The sequence below is a fragment of the Tyto alba genome, unplaced genomic scaffold, assembly GCF_018691265.1.
Source record: "Tyto alba isolate M040663 unplaced genomic scaffold, T.alba_DEE_v4.0 Super-Scaffold_18, whole genome shotgun sequence".
Lineage (NCBI taxonomy): Eukaryota > Metazoa > Chordata > Aves > Strigiformes > Tytonidae > Tyto > Tyto alba.
In genome coordinates, this window is record NW_024881280.1 from 15468119 (window position 1) to 15486149 (window position 18031).

At 37.5% G+C, this 18031-nt stretch overlaps 1 protein-coding gene across 5 annotated transcripts in view; it reads left to right on the forward strand.

Moving 5' to 3' along the window:
• The window catches only part of MEIS2 (Meis homeobox 2), a 173549-nt gene that overhangs the window by 90561 nt on the left and 64957 nt on the right, over positions 1–18031 (forward strand). The window lies entirely within an intron of this gene.

An 18031-nucleotide genomic window follows, 5' to 3' on the forward strand; every position in this document is an offset into this window, starting at 1 on the left:
GCTTGTGGTGTGGGTAGATAGACAAAGGTCACCTTCCAAACTCCAAGTCATCTTGAACTGCAGAAAAGGAATATTGTAATTTTGCAAAATGCATTTGTATTGTTCTTTTGGTCTCCATTTTCTCTTTCCCTCAACAGAAAACCGCCGTTTGTGCATAGTCCTCCTATGGTCAGATTGAAGGAATGGGGCTTCAATTAATGCTGCTTAGTGATCTATGAAATGCAGTGCAATGGAAACAATACCTCTGAGACAAAGTATTGTGTTAGACTTTTAAAGTAACAGTATTCTTCTTACTGACAGAAAACTATCCAACGGTCAAGAAGCATCTTAACTGCTTTGACTACTTGTGTTAATTGGCATCCACTCTGCCCTGTAGAGCTAGGCTCCTGTTAGAGATCCTGGGTTAACAAACTCTTGTTCAGAGGCAATCCTAGTGATTAACTGATGGAAATGCAGGGAAAGTAAATAGAGAAAACTGTATCAGTTTGCAAAAATTATACCGTGTTAGACAAACAAGCTAAACTTCTCAGGCAGCTTAGAAGTATTATAAAGATGTACACAGCAGAAAATACTTGGTCCAATTAAAATGTTCTACAAGTATCTAACATATTACATATTTACATTACACATTTAATGAGCTCATAATAAGTAATTTTCTTGAAATAAAAAGCCAAAGTCTATAGAAACTGCCAATCTTAGGATTTTAAATATTTAATTTCTGATCCTGAGATATGGTGTGTACAAATAACTGCAGAATAGCAGCATAGGCTCAGTCTCAATGTCCTATTCAGGATCTTTAAAAGGCAGCTAAAATCTCAAGAAAAAATTCAGGCAAAATAGATTCTTTAAAAAAAAAAAAAAAGCAAAAAGCAGCGTGGTGCACATTATTTAACAGTGTTAACTAATTCTGGAGACCTTTTCTTTGAACAGCTTTAGTGCTCCCATTCGTGAGAGGAGGGGATTTGAAATTTGGCAGGTGAATGTTAGGAGCGTGCTTTTGCTTCCGTTATAAAAATGTAACAATTTGGCCACAGTTTAAGTCTTAGTAAAATCACAGTTCACAGATGCTTATTGAAGACTTCCTGCGTTTCGATAGCTAAACCTCCAGAAATTCTTTCTTAAATAGCCATAATCATGAATCCCACACCACCTTGTGCTGATGAGGCTGCACTCATGCTGTAGAGGGACTGTGTGTACTCTTGCAAGGCTGCTTCAAAGTGACTGAGATGAGAGTCATAGCCAGGCATCAAAACAACAAACTATTATCCCGTACCTACCATTCCTTCTGATACCCGGGTCTGTGGTGGAGAAAGCTGCCAGAGCTAAATGTAGAGGGGACAAAATCTGTCCGAGAGAGAAAGATGTAGTTTGTGTCACACTGACTGAGATATCACAAAGCAAAGGAGGCGATGAAGTGGGGCTGGCTGAGTAAGGAGTCTGGCACTACACTGGGAATTAAGGAGACTCCAACTGTAAAGGAATGGAGCTTGAGCACCGGGAGAAGGGGCTTGAGAAGTAATTGGGCTAGGAGTGGACTGGAAGGAGGCAGCTGCTGGGACTTGGACCCTGGGACTGGAGTGGGATGAGGGAAATGGCGAGGGAAGCAGAAACATCAGGGACAGTGAGGTGGATGATGGAGACTAGATGAAGAGCTGAGACCTGACTTGGTTCCCATTTTGCGGCAGGAGAGGAGCCTCACACTGACGCACTCTTCTGAAGGCTTTTTATAATGACACACATCAGAGGCAAACATTAAAAGAAAAATGCCAAGCAGCTTTACATTACTTCCCTGTGGTCCCTCTTGCCACATAGGTGTGGGATGTGGAGGATGCAGGTGACAGCAGCCTGTGCTCAGTCCCTGGCCTAGGAAGGTCCACAGCAATGGAGAAGGAGTATTTCAGAGGAGGTCCTGCCCGGAGCTGGAGCAGCGCATGCTCCCTTGTTCTGTGGGGGGTGCTGCAGATGCCAGCACGTACAGGCTGGAGCATGTTCAGTACAGATGGAGTCTTTGAAGAATTTAGCTGACAAACTCTTAAATGTCTTTACTGAACTAGTGCTAATTGAAAATTTTCAAAGGTTTATAGCTTGGCCAAATGTGGGTGGATTTTCAAAGAGATGGCAAAAGGCACATCCCCGAGAGCAGGGCCATCCCTTCTCCAAATGTTATGCTTCTGTTCCAAAGCACACTCTCCTCAATTAAATATAGCGAGAAACAACATACCAATATTTTTCTTTAATTTCATTCTCAGAAATGGCTGAATCATATTTGCTAAAACTTTCCAAAATAATTGAGGCTTGGGTAACCATTCTGTGGAGTAAATATCAATTTGGCAAGCAAAGTTTAGCAGACAGAAATACTGTCTTACAAGAAGAGTACCTGTTCTGCCTATAATAAACTGAAAGGGCAAATTTTAGGAGTCCTTTCCCAGAAACTAGGAAGAGAGGGACTGATAGTAAGTTACTACAGATTTGCAGCAGTGCTCATAAGGACAGCATTTGTCTTTAAATGCCCATCTCATATTGATCTAAATGCTTACAAGGGCTAATTCAGTACAGATATTGCTAGTGAGTGATTTGCCTGTATGGAAAGGTTACTTTTGTGATGTTGCCAAATGTAGTGAGGCTTTGGCAGTTACATAGTGATAGCAAATCACCCAGTTATGTAAACTAAAGTTGCCTCAGGGCAGCTTTAATTTATGTACCTAACCTGCTCAAAATATTTCTAAACTTTGCATTGTAGAGTTGGCATGGTTTACTCATTCAAACTGTGTCCCATCCCCTCTCTCTTCACCCTTGGATGTATTACTAACTTCTGTTTTTTCATAACATACTGACCAAGTGCCCCTCTGCATTCTCAGGAGGTGAATATTGGCTTTGCATCCATGTTTACAAAAGACCTACATGTTGTCATTTTTCTGTTGCACCCAGACAAATCTAACACAAATACTAGCCATCTGTATTAAAGCAATGATGCACTTTTGAGGCTGCTGGAGAAACATTGCTTTTTTGACCTACAGATAGAATACTTACTTTTATGTCCCATCCCCCACTGCTTTTTTAAAGAAATGGTGGATAATACATTTCCCTTAGGGAGGATTTAAAAGCATTTTGTATGATGATGGCTAACATGTAGGCTCCTATCACTGTGGAGATGAATAAATGAAAGCCTACTTTCCCAAAACAAAACTTACTTTCCTCTGGGTAGCGAGTTCCAGATTAGAATAGGCATCAACGTGACCATGAATTCACACAGTAACTTTTGCAATACTCACCACATTCAAGTGGTTGGGAGCAAAGGACACTTCTGCATACTGGACGCCATAGACATAAACCTGAGATCCTTGAATTACAGTCTGGACCACCGAAGGTGTTCCTGAAATTGGAAAATGCTTGGTGTATCCACTGGAATCCCAGAAAACTGGCAAAGCCATTGTCCTCAGAAACTATAGATCTTCAGCGGAGAAGGGACTGTAATATAACCTGCAGGAAGTAGTAGTTGTCCCAGTTTCTGTGCTATCAGATTCTTTCACGTGGCAAACCAGAATGAGGGAAGTGCTCCACCACCTTCCGTCAGCAGTATGTTACCATCATAGATGGCAATGGAAAAGTTATTTGGGAAACTGGTAGAAGCCTAGAAGACAGATACACAGAAGCAATCAGTGAAGAGTAACAGGCAGGTTTGGATTTTATACACAGTTAATTGAATGGTTCCTTAAACAGTGCCAGTCGCATGCCAGAAAGTACAAGTAGGGACTTCCAGCCTCGGCTTTACGTGGAGAACTGTACATGGTACAAAAGTCTTGTCTGGAATTTAGGGAACATGTTAAGCTTTTGTATGTGGACTGCAGGAGCTCCTCCTGTTCCAGTCTGTATTGTGTTAATAGTCCTTAATCCTAATGGAAGATTACATGTTTATTTTGTTAGGGGGAAGGAGCTGTAATTAATTTTGATGTCAGTAGCAGAAAAAATTTGCCCATATAGCCCTAAGTATATTACTAACCGTAAGAAAGGCTATGTGAGGTAACTATAAGAAGTCTGTCTCAAAGAAAGGTTCCTTACAGTTCCTCAGAAAGTAGTACAGCTTAAGGTGTTTTATACCAGCCTATAAGGCACTAGATTTAAATTGGTGTGCAGTGAAACATTTAAATATACTATAGCAAATGAAATATGGTCCAATAGGTTTTTTATGGTCCGGCTATGCTTTTTCTTTTCAATCACTAGCCTGGGGCGAACAAGTCGGCTTTAAAATGGCTATTTTAGCTATGCTTTTATCACCTCTGTCTTTTAGGAAGTTTGATTTCTTTTTTCATTTCTTCTCTTTGATAAAAAGGGGCTGAGATCTCTGAATGGGTTATTTATCTCTTATGTTTAATCTATTTATCTGTCAATGGACATGCTTCTTTAGAAGTGTTTTATATTACTAATTAATTTAATTTCACATACTGTACTCCATATTAACACATTTTCTATTATACGCTATAATGTGATACAGGGTCCTCCCTCAGCAACCTTACCTTAAAGCTTTAATTGCTTTCCTCTAAGCCTCAGCTCATGTTTGATTTATCTGATTTCTTTGTATAAAGATTCCCTGGTTTACAACGTGTACACAAGTCATTAAATTGGTGTTGATGTTTATCTAGCAAACTTACCAGTTGGTGATAGTATACATCCCTTTATGAATTTATGACTGGGTAATAAAGAGAAGTGTCAGAAGCCCAGTTGTTGTCTCTGTTGGGTCACTCTGTTAGTTTATGTTTAGAAAGACAACATGATCACTTCCACTCACTTACACAGCGAATTGAAGGATTGATGCACGCAGTCAAAATCTGTTATGAATTTCTAGCCATGAACTGAGGGGAAAAGGTGAATAGATTGGAGAAGAGGAAAGGGGTAAGACAGCTTGAGCATGTTTGAAGGCAGCGTGGACTTCATCTGAGATTCATTGTTGTTTACATAGAGGAAAAGCTGAACCAAAATGCCAGATCTCCAAGCTATGTGAAGTTCAGAGTCTGGATCCAAGTATTGCAGCTTGAATTCTCTCTGGCTCTCAAGAACCTAAATGTAGATACCACATATTAAAATGCATGAAAATGAATGATAGTAAATAATCAATGTAGAGTGGGAAATCTGGTCCTTTGATCTGTCAGGTTTCATCACATAACACAAGCATAAGGACATATGGTATTTTAAAGTTGCATTTGAAGAGATGCCTAGGCTGACTTTTATCCTTATTTACAAATAGTCGGCAATAAAGGCTGTAATCTTGCAGATAACACTATGGATGTGCATAAGTCTTCTTGCACAGAGTTCATTTCAGGATTGAGATATGATTAATATAGCTAAGAAACATTTGGAAAATGCATGCACACATTTGAATGCATTAAGTGAGCCCAGTATTATAGCTCTTAAGCAAAGAGTAGGTAGATATATTTATCTCTACAGGTTTGTTTCACATCCAGAAAGCTGTATTTCTGCAAAACCTCTTCATTTGCTATTTCATTGTTACATTTACTTCCCACTCATTAAAGCTCCATCCCGCTTTCCTTACGTATGGATGACGTCTGTTGGCTTCAGTGAGAACTAATTGCACATGAGGCGAAAGGATTCAAATTAAGATTACCAATATATGACCGCATGGAAAAGGAAGCATGAAATATTCTAATTCCTTTTAGATGCAAAGTAACTTATGAACAAAACCCATTGTGGCTGATTCTCACAAGCTTAAAGCATTGTGAAAGAAAAATTAAAATGGGCAAGGCTAATTAATTTGCTAAAATCCATTGTTAATGTGGTGTTTTCAGTTCTCCTGAATGCTGCTCTCATGACATTTGGTGTCTTTCTAAAGATCCATCCCAGCTGTAAAACATCTTTTTTTTTTTTTTTTTCCTCTGAGATTCTAAACTTCCATTTAAAGAAATAAATTCCTAGACCTCATGATTAAGTAGAAAGTTTGGAAGTTGAACTTACGTGCTCCTTAGATGTTAAAGGCAAATAAAAGTCAGCTCGTATTCCTTTTAAAGTCTTTTTCTAAAGTTTCATGATTTTTAACTTTTTTTGAACACTGATGTTGGATTGTTTTGGATGTGGGGAGGGGTAAGAGGGCGAAGCATTTTGGGCTTTTCAGTATTTGGGATTAGCAAGGAATGAGTGGCTGCATGGCTAGCCTAAAGCCTTTTTAAAAACTGCTTCACATACACTGGAAGAGATAGTATCAGGTGGCAAATTGCTGCTGTATGAAATAGTAATCAAAAGATGTGACAAAAGATACAAGCTCTCTCGACCGACTCTGGCAAGGGCTTATGCCATTGTGGGGTGATTGAAAAGCACTCCTTTAAAGCTCTGCAGAAGGAAGCTGGGCCGCCAAGGACCTGGTCCCACGAGCACTTGCTCCCAGCAGTGACATTTGCTGCTCTGAAGGGCTCCCTTGACTTCGGCTGAGCCGAGCGCTGTTCCTCGTAGGCGAGCTCGCAGGATCGGGCCCTTGGATGATACATGTAGGACTCTGGAAGACCAGCTTTTACTGCTCATATGTTTGGCAGGCAGATTTGATAATCAGTGCTGTTCTAGAACCTTACACCATCTCAGTGAATATAAATTGATGGTGTAAAGCAAATGGGCAACTGGCGGGAAGCCAAACACGGAGGGGAGAGAAGACGGTTTATTGTTGAGGGGGCAGCCCGGTGTTCTACAGCAGAGCTTTCTGTTCACAACAGCTCTGCAGAGCTGCTGAGTTTGAGTGTGGCCTCTGAAGTGTATGAAATAATAACAGTTTTATTTCTCCTGACACAAGCACGGAAGCTGTTTGCTGCCACCTCAGAACTGTTACCCTGCAATGCAAAAGTACCAACAAGGCAGGCTGGATGCAATGTTATTATAAACAGTGCCGCAGTAAACTTCAGGAAAAGCCCATTATACGGTGATAGCCTGTTTGTCAGGAGAAAAGTTCACTAATGTATATGGAAGCAGAGCTCCTCATTCACTGATACGTCTGCATCTATTTTGTTGCACTTTTACCTTTATTTACTGTGCAGGTGCTGCTGAGAATGACCTTGGAAAACACAAAAATGCAGGAGGCCACGTACTCAGCCAGTTTAAATTGGCAGAGAAATGGTGTCAATTCAAGGCAGTGGATGTTATGGTCCATTGTTTATTATTGCTTTTTAATATTTTAGGATTTTGGGGGGTATGGAAGGAAGCTTGTTTTCTCTGTGGTTGCTGTTTTATTACTGCAAATCACTCAATGAAAGGTGCATTTAAAAATAAGTGATGAATGAATGACGGCAGGAAAAAAATGAACATATGTACATGATAGAATTAAATTCTATTTTAGCTCTAATTTGTGCTCATATGCAATCAATTACAGTGATATGAGCTGAGAATTTCAATGAGGCCTCAGGGAGTTTGGCACCCATTTGTTTTTTTGTTTTGGTGGGATTAGCACCCCTAAACCTAAAACTTCTTTGAAAATCAGATGTAATGTCAGTCCTTAGAAAGTGTCCTAATTCTTTCTGTTTGTTTGTTTAATTATTCTGGGAATTATTCTGCACTCAACAGAAATGCAGGTACTAACTTATGTAGTAGGAAAAATACCATCATTCATTCATCATTCATAGATCTTAAATGCCTTTCTTATAAAGCTAGGGGATTTTGACTATTCTCGTTGTGCTCTTAAAAATCTGATTGCTGATTGAGATGTCTTTTCTTGATGCAGAAACCTACTGCTATTTTCTGTAAGTTCATCCCTGGGTTCTGCTGTCAGCTATGCATTTTTCCTCCCATATGACACTGGGTCAGATGCTATGTATCTCTAGTCCCCCTTTTCTCCACCCCAAACAAGCTTCTTTTTTTCTTTCTTTCTTTTTCCAGGTAGTGATGTGGTAAGGTTTTCATTGCTTGTATTACCTAGCATTCATGAAGCAATTAGAGATCCCTATCTGGAAAGTATTCTAAATACATGAAAATATTATTTTAAGTTAGTGTAATTCATCATCTTTATTTACTCACAAGTTGCTCAAACTAACGGATGAAAATGGCACAAGTCTTTTGCAACACTACAGAGCACTTTGAAACTTTTCTTCTGAATTCTTCTGAAAATTAAAAAACTGGTAAAGGAGATCTGCCAGCTTCACCACTATGTACTATCAAAAAGTGGAATAAAAGAAGGAAACAGGCTTGGCTGTTTCTTTTTTTTTTTTTTTAATTAATTAATAAAAGATAAGACAACTTGTTAGCATTTTAGTGAGGAAATCATTGTTGTAAGAAGCAGGTATGTTATGCAAATAAAGTGATTTACTAAAAGTCAGTTCCTATTTCCAATAACTAGATGAGCCAACTCAACTGTGGCTAGAAAGCCAAGAAAACAGCATATAGATTAAGATTACTCAAAACTTTTGTTCTCGCATTATTTAAAAGAGATGCAAATTGCACCATTTTAGTATTGCTTGTAACTGAAGGCCCAAATCTTGCTTCCTCACCCCCATTTAAGACACAGGGCTAAAAAATAGAGCTCTGAAATGCAGTAGGGATCTATATTTGATATTGTAGCTTCTTCTTACCATGTAACAAGGTCTGTGATAGCTTTCAGCAATTGCAGTTGGGATGAGTGTCCTCCTGTCTTGTCAACTTACTTTGCAGATCCTGTAGAAGCGAGTTGATCACAAAGATGGAAAAGATGGGCTTTTGAAGGCTGAAAAAATTATTTTGAAAGGATGCCACTATTCCTATGTGGAATGGATTGAGGTAGAAGGCCAGGTTGTAAGAGATCTGTCTGCAGTTTGCAGGAGAGGATATTTTTAACCTTATTCAGGTAAAAAGAAAGAAGAGAATTAATTCTTTCAAATTCAGGTAGAATTCAGATTTTTGGACCCCTCTTATTTCATAAATACATTTAGAGTCTTGTATAAGGATGGATGTGCAGACTCACCTGCTGTTTGCTATGGAAGTCACACATCCATTTCCAAAACTGGAGTGTGGGTAGGAACATAATATCAATGTATCTGTTTACTATTGAGCTTCTTATCCTATACCCACCTTCAGAATATCTGAGCCCTCCCTGGGTGTTGCATCTTCTTTGCAATGAAAAAAACCTTATCCTCTTCAGCTTTTTCTCCCTGCTTGGTTTTGGGGAATTAATTATTATAAGGTTGTCATCTATTCTGAAAATTATCCCAGTTAATAATCCCAGTTTTTGAACACCATGTCTGAATCTCAGTCTCCACTTGGGCAGGACACATGGTGTGAGAGACAGCTGCTAAAAACTGTGCAGCTATTACAGTGTGTCAGTTTATAAGCCGCGAAGTGTATGTACCAGCTTGCAGATTGTTGGTAGGAGTGTGGTACTTTGTTATAAATATATTTTATTGATTGTTAGGAGATTTTATTAAAAAGCTACCCAGAAGAAATGGGCAGTAAAAGATCAAGTAAATTACTTGGCTTTCATTTTAGGTTGCCTAATCTCTCAAGGGTTTATGGGAGCTCCACAAACTCCTAGAACACTGACATGGGTTAATCTCTCTTAGTGATAGTGGATAGTTGTGCACTGGATGTTCAGCAAGATAGTGGTCTCAGGGGAGGGAATCCCGTATGCATGGGAAGGTCAACAGTCTCCATTAAGATCAGATTTTATACGCATTTAGGTCACTAAAAATGCAGATGAGCACCTTGTCAAATTTTAAAAAGTAACTAAATACATTGCATACATAGCTCCCACTGAAATCAGGTGAATTAACTACTTACCTCCTGTTCTGTTGTGTCGTACTTGCTTGCATCTGTAGGTGCTTAAATGTTTCTGTGGTGGTGCCGAATACTTCTTGCTTCTTTTCAGATTAACAGCAGCTCAGGGTACCTACCACAAAGAAAAACAGTACACCCTTCTGAGGAAAACACTTTGGATCAAGGCCTTCTCATGTGTAAACGTTATACAGTCTTTTAACATTTTCCTAGTAAATATTTTTTAAATGTTACAGTTCTATGGCAGATGTTGCTATCTACTGTTTCCTAAGCACCTATGTACTGGAGTTTGTGTGTGTATGTGTATTTTCATGCTTTTTCTTTTTTAAGCCTGTGGAAACAGACAGGTGCTCAGTGGTAGTGATAGGCAGAACATCAACATGTAGTATATATTGTTACACCCAAGACTACTGGAAAGTTGGGGGGAAAAAAAAAAAAAGAAAAATGGGAAAAAAAAATTACAAGAAGCACCTTGCAGAGTTACTCCCTTTTCCATGTGTTTGCTCTCTCACCCCATATACCTGAGCTGCTCTTCAGATGTTGATTAAATTTAAATGTAATCAAGATCATAGCACATTAAATGAGAGACACATGCACTAATAAATACTTTTAAATCAGACATAATTCTTTCTCAGAGACCTTCATTCTTTTTAGACCTATGTTCTACTGCCCCTTGTCCAAGAAGACTATTTCAATTCAGGGCTCTCCACCCCACCCCCCAAACCTTAAAACCTCGGCACTTCTACTCTAGACCTCAAAACAGTGACCATTAGCTTGATATTTCAATATTGGCTACTAACATTCCCTTCTTACTTTCTATTACCTGTTAAAAGCTGGCCAAATTCTGTTCTTATCTCCTCAAAGAGACAAGGCTTCAGGTCTTGCTTCTGTCAGGAATTTCAAAATCTTGTACACAAGTTTCCAGTGTAGAAATAACCAACTTTTGTAGGATCCAGAAACAGAAAAGAGGACTTTCCAAGAAGAAGATAGCATATAGTCTTCTCTTCTGGCCTCACTGGGACAACAGCAAAACAAAATCTACATATACTTTGGAAGGTGGATATCCTTTGAAGAACTGAGCTGCAGTTTCCCTTTGCAGAATTTTCTTTTGGAAATGTTTGTAAATCTATGTAAATTCAGGGCTTAGAGTTCAACTTTGAGGTTTTGAGTTCAGACTTAGTGTGAGACTTAGCCTGAACCACAGCAGTTTCACCTAGTTGCCACATGAAAACATCAATTGCAGCACTGCACCCAAAAGTCTTATAATGTTTGCCAAAACTCATATAAACTCCTCAACAAACCTGGCCTTAACTATGAATGGTTCAGAGTTTTGTTATTAATGTAGTGTGTTTGTACTACAAAAGTTCTTGCAGCCATTGCCTTTGCTTTGCAGATTCAGTGTATATGTATATAAAACCAGCTAAGTGCAAATTAAAGGTTGTGTATTAAAAATTAAAACAAAATCCCTTATTTTGTGATGACTAGTTTTCTTTCCTTTTAGTACATCATGAATATTTTCTGGCAAGATATGTCACTAGCTTATAACTTCATTAAGCTGCAGACCATACCTTACCCTTTCACTAGATCCCTGAAAAGAACTTTTGTGTGTGCCAAACAGATATCCACTTGGTCTGTGGCTCTTGAAAGGTAAATTGCCAAGTTCCAGCAAGCAAATTAAGAGGTGCAATGAGAGCTAGCTGTTGCATTCTATCAAATCCTGCTACTGAATGTGTTGAAAAGCTTGCCCAGAGCCATGGCCTCACATATTTATGGTATGAATGGGAAACTCTTGGAGCTATGTATTGCCATAGTTCCCATTTCTTTTGTAATAAACTAGCTCAGCAGATGTAGCTTAGGTAAAAAGGAAATTCAAAGTCTCCTACTTAGAGAATAACCAAAACAAAGTTCTCTCTCCGGTCCTCTGTCTATGAGCCAGACTCAGAGCCAGGCCTTACTTGTACTGATTAGTGTTTTATTCTGTGTGTAACCCAATGAAACTCAAAGGGTTCTCACATGGAAGAAAGTGCTGTTCAATAGCACAGTGTAAGTATTACTGCCAGAATATGGCACCAAATATGTTTAAAAAATTTAACTTTTAATTTCTAACACAATACAGATTAAATTATATTATTAGTTTTTCAAATCAGTTGCATCATTCTCCTGGATTATAAATTTTGATGATGAAAAAATCAGTTCTGGGTAGCTTAGCTTTTTCTTAATGATGTATTGCAGTTTTTGCAGTATTGATACCTTATTCACATCAAATGCAGAGTAGATTTTAATCTCCGTACTCGTGGCTTGACTTGTGTCTGTAGTCTACAGGCTTCAGAATATTTAGCATAACATTCATGATATGATTGGATCTGCTTGCTCCACCTGTGTATTAAAGTAAGAAATATAAGATGTGTTATTGAATTTTGTTGATTTTATTTATCCTGGTGGGTACATAATAGTTCTGTATTAAAGCAGAAGCAAAAGATGAGCCTGAGATCCACAAAGTAGCAGAAATTGAAGAATCATGAATTAAACTAAAGACCCCAAACAGAGCTTGTTAAACTATGATCCAGCAAGGTGATGGTGGGGGAGATAATGATAAATGTTTTTGTGCCTGTTCATACTTTCACTCATGTATTATATGAAGATGTTACACAAAACACCAATTGCATCTTTCTGCACCATTTTTTTCACAATTTACATAACACCATCTACAGCTCAAGAAAAAATGAAAAAATGGCTTTCTGTATTAATCAGTAAAGGCTAATAAATTTACAATAGAGCTCCACTGCAGTCTGCAGAGAACTTCTATTGCCTTTGTGGGGTAATAGGTTGGCCCTTTAGCATACCTTTCATGCCTAACAGTGCATGAATCTTTTGTATTTCTAGCTTTATCTGATATTGTTGCCTAACTCAATTACATATAAAAGTAAGAAGAGTCTCCTCACTAGTCATCTTAACCCACCACTTGTTGTTACTTGTTTATGAGACATTTTTCTACTTTATAGTCTTTAATCTGAAATTATATCGAGTGCTGTAATAAAACTGAAAGAGATAATATCTATGGCATCTCCGTTCCTCTGCTCCAGTGATAACATTATTTAACAACACTAGCAAGTTAATTAAGAAAGACCTTGATGTCATAAATCCATGTTGCCTTCCTCATTAAATTAGGCTTTTCAATGCATTGATGAGGTTCAGAAACTTGTTCTGGACATTCAGCAATGGATACTTCACTAAATAGCTCACAATATGTTATGAACTCTTACAGGATAGAAAAGTATTTAACACTCATACTTCTGGAATTTCACATGTTTATAGCTGATTAATTTTGAATCTTCCATTCCTTTGAAATCACTAAGAAAATATTTATGTTTCTTGGATATTTAAGGTATCTAATCTTTTCACAGCCATGTTTGTTCTCGTCTACATGTTATATTATCCCTTTTTTGTGTTTCCTTGAATCCTTGATTTATGCAGTTCTCAATCACAGATAACAGAAGTCAGATACTGAATTAATATATTAGTTTCTTGTCCATTATTGTTCATAGTGGATAAATTTTTTTCCCCCTATTAATTGTAAGTCCTGTCTATAAAGCAGAAAAAAATGAAACTGAACTTTATGGCTCTGTGAAGCCTATATTCTTTCATGATGCATTTGTAAACTATTTTCTGTAAAAATACTGTTTAGGGCAAGCAAAAAAGAACCAGCTCCGGTACATTAGATAGACGTTCAAATTCAATTAAATCAGCGCTGTAGGAACTGATTCCCTGGGTGTATTGCAAGGCAGGGCACTGGGATTGTTTGGGACAAGATTTGTGAAAATCCTTATGTGGTCCTGAACTTTTCAAACACATAATCTGAGGTTCTTCAGTTTATCGAATCTTGAAAAAAGAATTAGTCTGTGAGATGGCTGAACCTTCAAAGACAGTTATAACTGTATTGTGTGGGTACCACTGTTTAATATTTAATGTTGGTTGCATTCCTAAACATGTCCATATGACTCACAAATTCCTACTCCAAATTGGAAAGGCTAAGTAAAAAGATCTGATATGAAATTATCATCTGCCTCACTCATAGCCAGTAATCTGGGTGAGACTGAAAAAACATTGTGGAGATGAATATATTCAGAATTTGAGAACTGTCATATACCTGGACCTGATATTTACAGCAACTCTTTTTTTGGAGTACCTTACCTCAAAACCAGTGACCTCATAGGGTTAAGAATGATATTTGCCCCCAAATTGTGCTAGTGGAACTGATCTTTAGCATAAATAAAGATTTTTTATAAACCTGCTAACACGTAAAGGTTCACATTTTGAAGAAGAAATATCTAGCCCAGACAGTTCCATGATGTTACGCCATTAAAAGGGACCCAGCTCTGCATCTTGATACTAATGAAAGGGACATTATTTTTAGTAGTGCTGATTATTTTCTTGGCTTGCATTAAGTAAGGTGTTCTCATCCCCCATCTTTGTTTCAGCTCTCTCTTAAGGGATTAACAAAGCAGAACTTAATGAGACACTTCATTCTAAATAAGAGAGAGAACTATATAAAAGTATTATTTCTGTCTTATAGCTTAATTCTGTTCATCACTTTAGGACCTTCTCAATATGATTTTTACTTCAGCATTTACAGTCATTTTTTTTGCCTTCATTACTTCTGAGACTACTTTACCATGCTGATTGGTTAGTGGTTTGAAAGACTCTCTCTGTGTTTGCTTCATTACAGATTTTGGTCTTCTACTAGTGTCTTTAATTTTAGTCCCTGTTGGTGTATATCAATTTATTCTACAGATGCATTCCATGTTGTTTTTTCAGTCTTTTTCTACAATAGTTATAAAATATTATAGAAAGCTCTTCAATATTTGTCTGTAATACAGATTTTGTATTTCAGAAGATTAAAGTAACATTTCCGTATGTTTACTCAAAGGTTAAGTTTCTTAAATTAGGCTCCAAATCAAATTCTAAAGAATATAATGGTAAAACTCTCACTGACTCAATGGAAATAGGATTTTATATTCAACCATCTAGGAGATATCATATAATATCTAGGAGAAGAATATCACTGTAATACTGTTTGGTTTTATTACTAGGCATTGTGCTTTATGCCTGGAGACTGAGCTGAAAACCATCTTTCCAATATCACTGTTCCTCTCTCCAGTACTTCCTTGTTATCTAAAATACATTTTAAAAATCTTTTCTATCATTTCATTTTTTCCATAGATACTAAATTTGCCTCTTTTTAATCTATGGGCAAAATTTAAGACTAACTTTGAGCATCTCTCTCCTGTAATTCATTCTGTCACACAACTGCAACTGTATTTCCAGCTATGTCAGCTAACTTTATAGTCTTCTGAGTAGCAACCTTAATACTTTCTTATAAAGCACTAATTGCTCCATTTTTGGTTTTGATTGGTTGGATTTTAATTAGCTGTTAGCTACAACGTAAACCATTACACTTCCTACCATCTCTGTCAGATATTCTTCTGTTTCTTCCATAGATTCTTTTCTCCATTCCTTATGTCAGACCATCCCATTATTTATCCTACTTTCAGGGAACTCACTACCTGAAAATTCTGAATTAAAACACCAGAGCCAAAGTGTATGTTTATTCTTATGTAACCAAACCCTGAAATTTTTGATAGCTTTGCTGGAAATTGGGTCAACAGTAATATATTAACATCTGCTTCAGAAACCCCAGTTCTTCCCAGAAAATACAGCCAACTTGTATTTGATGAGTGATAATGTTCATTGTCACCCTTCTTGTCCATGTGAATACTCACCATTTTCAAAATCACTGTACAGGCCACTCATCATTCTTTTAATTTACTTGAGGGAAAATTTTCTGGGGGAAAATTTTGTACAAAATATTACAAAATGTTTTTCTGGATAATAAGTTTCTCTGTCACTGTTCTGTTTCCAATGCAATGGGAATTTTTTTACCACAATACTGCATTTTATTACTTTATTAATCATCCTTCTTCCCTTCCTTAGAATATCTATTTTTTTTTTCTTGTAAATGTGCTTCACAAGCTTTCATTCTGCAATCCACACAGCTGGTCATCTTTCTTTTTTGTTGTGTCTAAAAGCAGCCATATGTCATCAGCAACCCTCTCATGTATATTGAACTTTCTTAGCACATCAGCTTGTCTCTTTGAATGTGTTACCTGATGTCTTTAAAGTGGCAAAACACAGAAAAGTGGGTCCTCCTAGTCCTTTGTTCATCAGACCAGCAAGAGTCAGGAATATGGTAGAGATGGGATGTTTAGGTCCTTGAGCCATATCTATTCTAGCTTTGCTTTTTAATTTCTCCTTGCTTCGGCTTGCCTAGCAGAATATGTCTCAAATCAGCTCTACCCTATCCAGTAGTAAGTATGGCTATCCTTTATCAATAGGGAAGCCCAGGGGCTTGGTGTTAGATCATCCAGGGCAACACAGATTCTCCAGCTCAGTCTGTCTGTCCAGGTACTTTATTTGGTGCTCACCATTTTTAATATGGGTGGTCTTCTCCAGGAATTAAGAGACATAACAACAGGCTTTCTGCTCAAAATGTTAGCATCAGTGCTTGAGAACCATTACAATGTGTCTGGCAGGGTGTATGTGTATAACAGAGAAGGATATTTATTCTAGGAGAGCTAGATTGAACAGGTAAGCTTTAATGAAAGTTTGAAAAGCTTTTGATTCAGGAGATATCCTTAATCTTTTCTAAATGCATGTTTAGTAATCTTGGTTCTGTGGTTCTGTATGTGAAGGTCCCTCTTCTCCTTCACTGTTTAGGGTGGCATTATGTAGTTAAAAGGTCAAAAAGGTTGTGATGTAATGAGATGGGTGATATCTTAGGTATCTAGGTTCACAATTTAAATGGAGGCCCTACCAATGCATAGTCTGTCAGGGGAATATGCTCATTGCACTTTCTGTTGCTGTTGATTTTTGAAGCTTCTGGAAAGTAAGTGGCTTCTCTTCTTAAATGAGTTGCAGTCATCACGTAGAATCAGAAATGCTTACATTCTGGAGCTCAGTCCTGTGTCTGAAGCATGGCCTTATCATCTGTAGATAGAGAACTAGGTGTTTTGCGGCACTGGTATTTGACCATCCAGTAGCTCTGAAGAGTTCATGAGATACCCATGGTTACCTTGGCAATAAAGTGATGAGATATGCTCAGTAGAATGGGAATTTTTAGAGGTGGTGGTATTTTCAAATCTCTTTCCTTTTTTTGCGAGTGTTAACTCATTTGTTACTGAGATTCATGTTTAAACAGACAATTAAGGAATGCTTTTAATAGGCTGAGAAAAGTTAAAGGATGTCAGTGTATTCTTTAATCCTGCCATTTATAACAATCCATTTCATTTTGTACTCATTATGCTTTTTAAGGGTGAATAATTTAGATTCTTTCACCTCCTGATCAGAGACTCCCTTCTGTGTTCCCTCCTCTGAATTCAGCTTTCTAAATAAGAAAATAAACTAATCTTATATGAAATTTTATAACATGTACCTCAGTCTGAGTAAAATTATTACCTACATACACATAAACTCCAAAGCCTAAAACCAAAGCCAGCAATGCTGGGCATAGATGGTACTTAAACACGACTGTTATAATTTCATTTTTTGGAATACTTATACAGAAAAAATACCTTAAAATAAAACAAGACAGCACTGAAGAACCATCATTAAACAGCTTTAAATCTTACCTTCACATTTGGGATGCGTTTGGCAGGGTTTTGTTCATGAAATCACAATCCTCAGATGTTCAAAGAAAAATAAGTTCTCTGGTACCCTTATCTAGTACATGCCTGTGTATTTAAGGCTGTAATGACACTAGCCTGCAAGAGATTGGGCAAGCAGGTAAAGCTGTGGCCTGTACCTTTAATTCATCTCAGCTAGTTCCATGCTGATGAAGTGATCTATCATCATTGCTACCATACTAGAGCATGTATTCCTACAAGAAAGTTTAGCCACTGCAGGGGTGACTGGACTAACATCGCCTGGCATCCAGCAGTGTACAGACTAAACTATAGTTTTTAGTTAGAGAATATGGAAACTGACAACAAATTATTACTTGTGGTCTTTTTCCAGATTTCAAGTGCAAACATACCAAAGTTTATTTTAAATCTGAGCCAGTCAGACATTTAGTAATATAGATCAAAGAAGAAACAAAGGCCTCCCATGCTTATTATTTCAATATGATGTCTGTTCTAATAAAGTGTAAGAATGCCTGTGATAGACTAACTAGTAGGAATTTTCTGGTTCTGTAGTTTAGCCTTAAATATATACATATATTTGTAAATTAATCAGAAACATATTGTCA